Source organism: Thamnophis elegans, chromosome 7, assembly GCF_009769535.1.
Source record: "Thamnophis elegans isolate rThaEle1 chromosome 7, rThaEle1.pri, whole genome shotgun sequence".
Classification (NCBI taxonomy): Eukaryota; Metazoa; Chordata; class Lepidosauria; order Squamata; family Colubridae; genus Thamnophis; species Thamnophis elegans.
In genome coordinates this window covers 56,034,993-56,041,339 of record NC_045547.1, presented here as the reverse complement: position 1 = coordinate 56,041,339, position 6,347 = coordinate 56,034,993, and positions in this window count along the sequence as shown.

The window sequence follows — 6,347 nt, the reverse complement described above, 5'->3', positions numbered from 1 at the left end:
TCTCTCAGATTATGTGTGAACTTCAAAAACTTTAATTCTGTCTCGGCCCAAAACCTCTATCCATTGCCACTGATGAAGGATATGCTGGCCCAGCTGGGAAAGGGGAGCATTTTTACTAAACTGGACTTACGGGAGGCATACTATAGAGTCCGTATTAAAGAGGGAGACGAGTGGAAGACAGCTTTCAACTGTCCCCTGGGTTGTTTCCAGTTCTGTGTGATGCCCTTTGGCCTGCAGGGGGCACCTGCGGTCTTCATGCAATTGATTAATGAGGTTTTGCATGACCATCTTTACAAAGGCGTTATCGTATATTTGGACGATATCCTTATTTACACGCAAACACGTGACGAACACGTCAAGCTGGTTCGTATGGTGCTGAAGAAGCTCCAAGCCACGGAGCTTTATGCCAAATTGTCCAAATGTGAATTTCATCAGGAGAAGATGGACTACCTTGGCTATCGTATCTCCCACGCGGGTGTGGAGATGGACCCTGCTAAGGTCAAAGCAGTCATTGAGTGGGAGGCCCCTCGTACCCGCAGGCAGTTGCAGAAATTTTTGAGTTTTGCCAATTTCTATCGCCAGTTCATCCCTTCTTTTGCTAAGATTGCTCTTCCCCTCACTAATTTGTTGAAGTCCAAAGATGGGCCAAAACCCAGGCCTAGCAAGCCGTTGAATTGGACCATGGAATGTCAAGCTGCTTTTGAGAAGTTAAAATGACTTTTTGCCGAGGAACCGGTTCTGAAACACCCGGACATGGACGCACCGTTTGTGGTGCAAGCTGATGCCAGCGACGTGGCGGTGAGGGCCGTATTACTTCAAGCCAACGATCAAGGTAACTTGCAGCCTTGTGCATACACCTCTCACAAACTCACTGACACAGAAAGACGTTGGGCTATATGGGAGAAGGAAGCGTTTGCTGTTCGTTGGGCTTTAGCCACGTGGCGCCATTTCCTAGAGGGCACTAAGCACCCGTTCGAGATGTGGACTGACCATAAAAATTTGGAAGCTTTGAGAACTCCCAGGAGACTTTCCCCTAAGCAGATGCGCTGGGCTCAGCATTTCAATCGTTTTAAATTCACCTTGAAGTACATCCCGGGGGGGAAGAACTTCATGGCTGATGCTTTGTCCAGGCTCCCTCAATACAACTGTTCTAAACTCAGTGTGGTCCAGCCGGTTGTTCCCACATCTAGCCTCGCTGCTCCTGTGGTGACAAGACAACAGGCACGTTCTAAAGTGGAGATGTCCCATGATTTTCTCTCCAATCTCAAGAACGCCCTTGCTCATGATGATTGGTTCCAGCAACATAAAAATGAATGCACCATGAGGGATGACTTGCCATGGATTGGGGCGAAGCTTTACGTCCCTGCCTCTCTTCGTCTGGTGGTTCTCTAATGGGCTCATGATTCCAGGATGCGGGGCATTTTGGGTTTGTGAAAACGCTGCATCTCGTGAAACTGCAGTTTTGGTGGCCTTCTTTGAAAAAGGACATTGAACTTTATGTTGCCAGTTGTCCCGTTTGTGCTGCCGCTAAACACCCGCCTGGGAAGCTGCAAGGTTTGCTCCACACTGTGGCCCGCCCTGTCGCCCCGTGGAGGGAGATCTCTATGGACTTCATTGTCGGACTTCATTGTCGAACTTCCTGAGAGCCAGGGGCACTCTGTTATCTGGGTCGTTACCAACTTATTCTCCAAGCAAGCTCACTTTATCTCTTGTCCCAAGATTCCTTCTGCTAAGGCCCTCGCAAAGATGTTCATTTCTCACGTTTACCATTTGCATGGGGTGCCTGATCGCATCATTTCAGATAGGGGCATGCAATTCACTTCCGTGTTCTGGACGGAGTTTCTTAAACGGATTGGCTCCATCCAGGGCTTAAGCTCCGCCCACCACCCTCAAACTAATGGGGCTTGTGAGAGGACTAATTCTGTTCTGGAACAGTATTTACATTGTTTCATCAACTACCAGCAAGATGATTGGGTGGACTTGTTACCACAAGCGGAGGTGGCTTATAATAATTCTGTGCGTAGCAGCACTGGTTTCACCCCTTTCTGGGTGGTGTCTGGACAGGATTTTGTCCCTATTCCTGAAGTTCCTCGTGAGCAACCGCAAGTTTTATCTCTCTCTGAGTGGAGTGATCACCTTCAGCATGTTTGGCCTTTGGCACTTCGGACTTTGGATGCTGTGCATCGCGCACATAAGAAACAGGCAGATAAGAAGCGTGCTAAGCCTTCTGAGTACAAAGTGGGTGATCGGGTTTATCTGTCCACCAGGTTTCTTCAAACTACCCAGAAATCCAGGAAGTTGGGGCCTAAGTATGTTGGCCCATTTCCTATTGTCAAGGTCATCAATCCTGTTTCAGTTTGCCTGCAGCTGCCTAAGCACCTCAGCCATGTATATCCTGTTTTCCACGTTAATCTCATTAAGCCTCTTCGCTTTTCGTCTTTACGCCCGCCGGGGATCCGCCACCTGCCCCCCTGTTGATTGATGGTGAACAGCATTTTGAGATTCGAGAAATTTTGGACTCTCGCAGACGGCGGAATCGTGTTCAGTACCTGGTGGTTTGGAAGCATTTTCCCCCGTCTCATGCCGAGTGGGTGGACAAATCACATGTCCGGGCCCCTGAGCTGATCTGCCAATTCTATTCTGCTTATCCTGACAAGCCTTAGTTTTCCCATATTTCCTGACTTTTTCTCTCCCCCCCCCCCTGTTTTTTTGCTTTCCGTTTTCTTGTTGTTCGTCTGTTTGCTTGTGCTTTGTCGTTTTTCCAGGTCTAACCGCCTTTTTCCGGAGGAGGGCCGGATGTCAGCTTCTGCTTTGCTGATGCTTCGGCTGCCATTGAAACGGGGAGGGAGGGCATGGTATTTGGGAAGGGACTGACTGTTGTGCTGGAGGAAGATTCTGGAGTTTGAACTGTCCACCTTACTGTGCATGCAGAGGAGGGTTTCCCACCAAGGCCAACGGCACCAGCATTCCATCCTGGTGATGCCTTTCAAAGTTATCTCACACCTGACACTTGGAAGAATTATGATTGGACTGTGCATGGGATGCCAAGGGGAGGGGAATGAATTATACAATATATTATTCACTTTCGCGCCTAAATAATCAGACTGCTTTGCTTCGCTTCTGTTCATTTATAATTAGTAAAAGTACACTTGATTTCTATCAATGGAGTCTTGTGGTCTTCTTTCCTGATTATTGAATGAAGGAGTGCTGACAGGTAGAAGTAGTCCATGGCAGAAGCGGTCATCAACACACTAAGGAGACTTTTCTCCACTCATGACCTGCCCGATGTTTTGGTCTCTGACAATGGGCCCCAATTTATGGCCATGCAATTTGAGACCTATTTAGCAGCCCAGGGAATCAGACATGCCCTGGTCGCTCGATTCCATCCAGCTTCCAATGGTCAGGCCGACAGAATGGTGAGATCTGCAAAAGAAGCTCTATCCAGGATGGGCCCAGGAGATTGGCAAACACGAATTGATCAATTCCTCCTCATACAGCACATCACAGCAAGTGCTACCACTGGTAGAAGCCCTTCCAAACTTCTAATGGGTCGCCGGCTAAGATCCCACTTAGACCGCTACACCCAAACTACTCTGCTGCATCGCCCCCAGATTTGACCGGCAAAATAAGAAACTTTAGCATAGGGGATCAAATTTACGCCCACAACTACGCTGGGGAACTGTTTGGATTCCTGCCACAGTAATAGGCATCACCGAGCCTCGGTCTTATCTATTAGAGCTTGAGAACAGTTGACATTGGAGACGGCACATTGATCAACTCCATGGCCACATCTCCAACTCCAGTTTTAGGCAACCAGAGGTAACTCCTGCACAAGTTAGCCAAAGCCCTACACACAAGAAACACGAATTCACTCCTTCCACAGATAACTCAATCCCGAAGGTACCGGGGCACTTATCTGTAATTGTTGCAGGCCCACAGCGAGTTCCGAGTGAACCGGCTCCAGAAACTCCAGCCGCGGCCTGTGAGACGTTCCAGGATCTTCCACCAGGTGAAGCCGCAGAGACAACAGATCCATCCGACCTGACTGAGGAACACCCACCAACTGAACTACGCAGGTCTGGGCGAGCCACCAGAAAGCCCGCCTACCTGTGTGACTATGTCACAAGTCGGTTGAGCCCATCTAAGAGGGGAGGGGTGTTAGATATCAGAAACATCGATACACCAAGGTCCTCTTTTCCGGCGGGAACAAAGATTCAATCTGATTGGTCGAAGGGTCTGACAGCTCCCTATAAAAGGGCTGCTGTCAGACTGAACCTTTGCCGGATTGTACATAGTTGACTTGTGCTAATAAAGAGTTGTTTGTTACTCTGAAGCCTGAGTGTGCCTTCATTCACCCAATCTAACATCAACGATTGCTCTTTCTGTAATCATCTTTCTGTATTGCAACAGAGAGTGAAGCAAACATCATCTGTAGGCTTTTGTCAACAAGTATGCATATTTAGTTTAGGTATGTGTAGTATCCAGTGTGCAAAAAAAGAGGGGAAGTGGGTATGGGACTAAAGGAACTGTTGTATCGATCTATAATTTTGCAGATCTTCCTGTATTTTCAGAATTAATCATTCCAATCAATAAAACCTTCATTTTATTGAATAACTTCTACTGAAGAAGCAAAGAAGGAAGACTGAGATTTTCAGATTAGTCTTTCTATTTATTGCACCAATCGGTTTCTTTGCATTCAAATAAGAGCCTGGTATTAATGCTTCCTTCTTCAACAATTTCTTCCGAAATTTGTGTTAGCCTAGGGCAGTGTTTCTCAATCTTGACACTTTAAAATGCATGGACTTCAACTGAAGTTGAGAAACGCTGGTCTAGGGTCACCAAGAATAAGTCCGATAGCACCTTTTAAGATGCAGAAATGCTTTTATCAGCTATTATAAGCACAGTGACTATATTTTATTGGATAAAATAAAAGATAAACCTGAAATAGTTTCAGAGCTTTTGCTTTACAAAGGAAAATTCTAGAACAAAAAACGATAACACTGACAATTACATTAAATGTAAAGACACTTTTCTGAAATAAAAGATGTATGATTGCTTTAATTTATAAGGCAGGTGCTTCCAAGGTCTCTGAAATGAGCTGTAGCTTATGACAACTTTGGACTGTAGGAAGTTATCAACCAGCCCTCTCCCAGAAAAATGAAATATCCTAGGAAGGCAGAATATTTCTCTGGATGTGAAAAGTAAGAAACATGTTTTAAAAGACAGAATAGCTGCCTGTAGCTTCCTGCCCATCCCCACTTTTGTCAATGAGCCATTAAAGCCTGAGCTAGTCCACTTTACATAATAAAGAGTTCTCCCCTTCAGCTCCAGAGTGACGGGATTAAGGCATGATAATATTGGCCCTTTACCCAACTGGCCACATGGCATCTGAGAATTCAACCAAACCTGGATTCAAAACGCAGCCTAGAGAGTTGCCCCTGCATGGGCCCATGGGAGTCTGACAACCAATCAGAATACAAGCTCAAGATCAAAGGCCAGAGAGGGCATAAAACCAGGGTCTCAGCTTTTCTTTTCAGTGTAAATATGTTTTATTTTCATTTCATTTCGTACAGTCACATATATACTGTGCATAACCGGGGCATATAACATTGAACAATAAACACAGCCCTCCCTCTTGTCAACAATACCCCCCAAAATACAAACCCAATATACCACTTCGACCCACCATACACCCTTTCTTTCGCCCCCCTCCAACTTTCGTTCTTCCCTCCAACATTCCCCTCTACCCTACTTCCCCTCCCCCTCTATCACTCCTCTCTCCCAATACACTCCCTCCCTTCCATCTCACCCTCCCTCCAATCCTCTCTCCCGCCCTCTCTACCCCTCTTTCTTCTTTCCCTCTACTCCTCCCTTCGGTGTATTTCTACTATCTACCAATATATTCAGCTTGTTCTATTTTTACACTAGGATTAAAGAGCAACAGTATACAAGTGCAATCATATTACTTTAAAATCTAGCACACACTATATTTCCCCCCTCCCCCCTCAGACCCCACCTCCCTTCCCCCCCCCCGACTTCCCAGAGTCTGTACACGGTGTAGCTTTTTAACAAACACAGTCTAAAATATATTAAAACAAAGGAAATTTTTTAAAAAAGGGAAAGAAAGTCAATAAGATCTCTACGTTGAACTCAGTTTCTTGCTGTTACCCAAACTTTAAGCAGTTTAACTTATTCCTAATCTTAAGCATAGGCTATCTGGAATTTCTTAGTCCCATATTTGTTTTGTGTATAATCAATCCATTTTTTCCAGTCTCGTTTATATCTCTCATTTGAGTGGTCTTTAAGATATGCTGATATTTTAGCCATCTCGGCTAGGTTTGTAACTT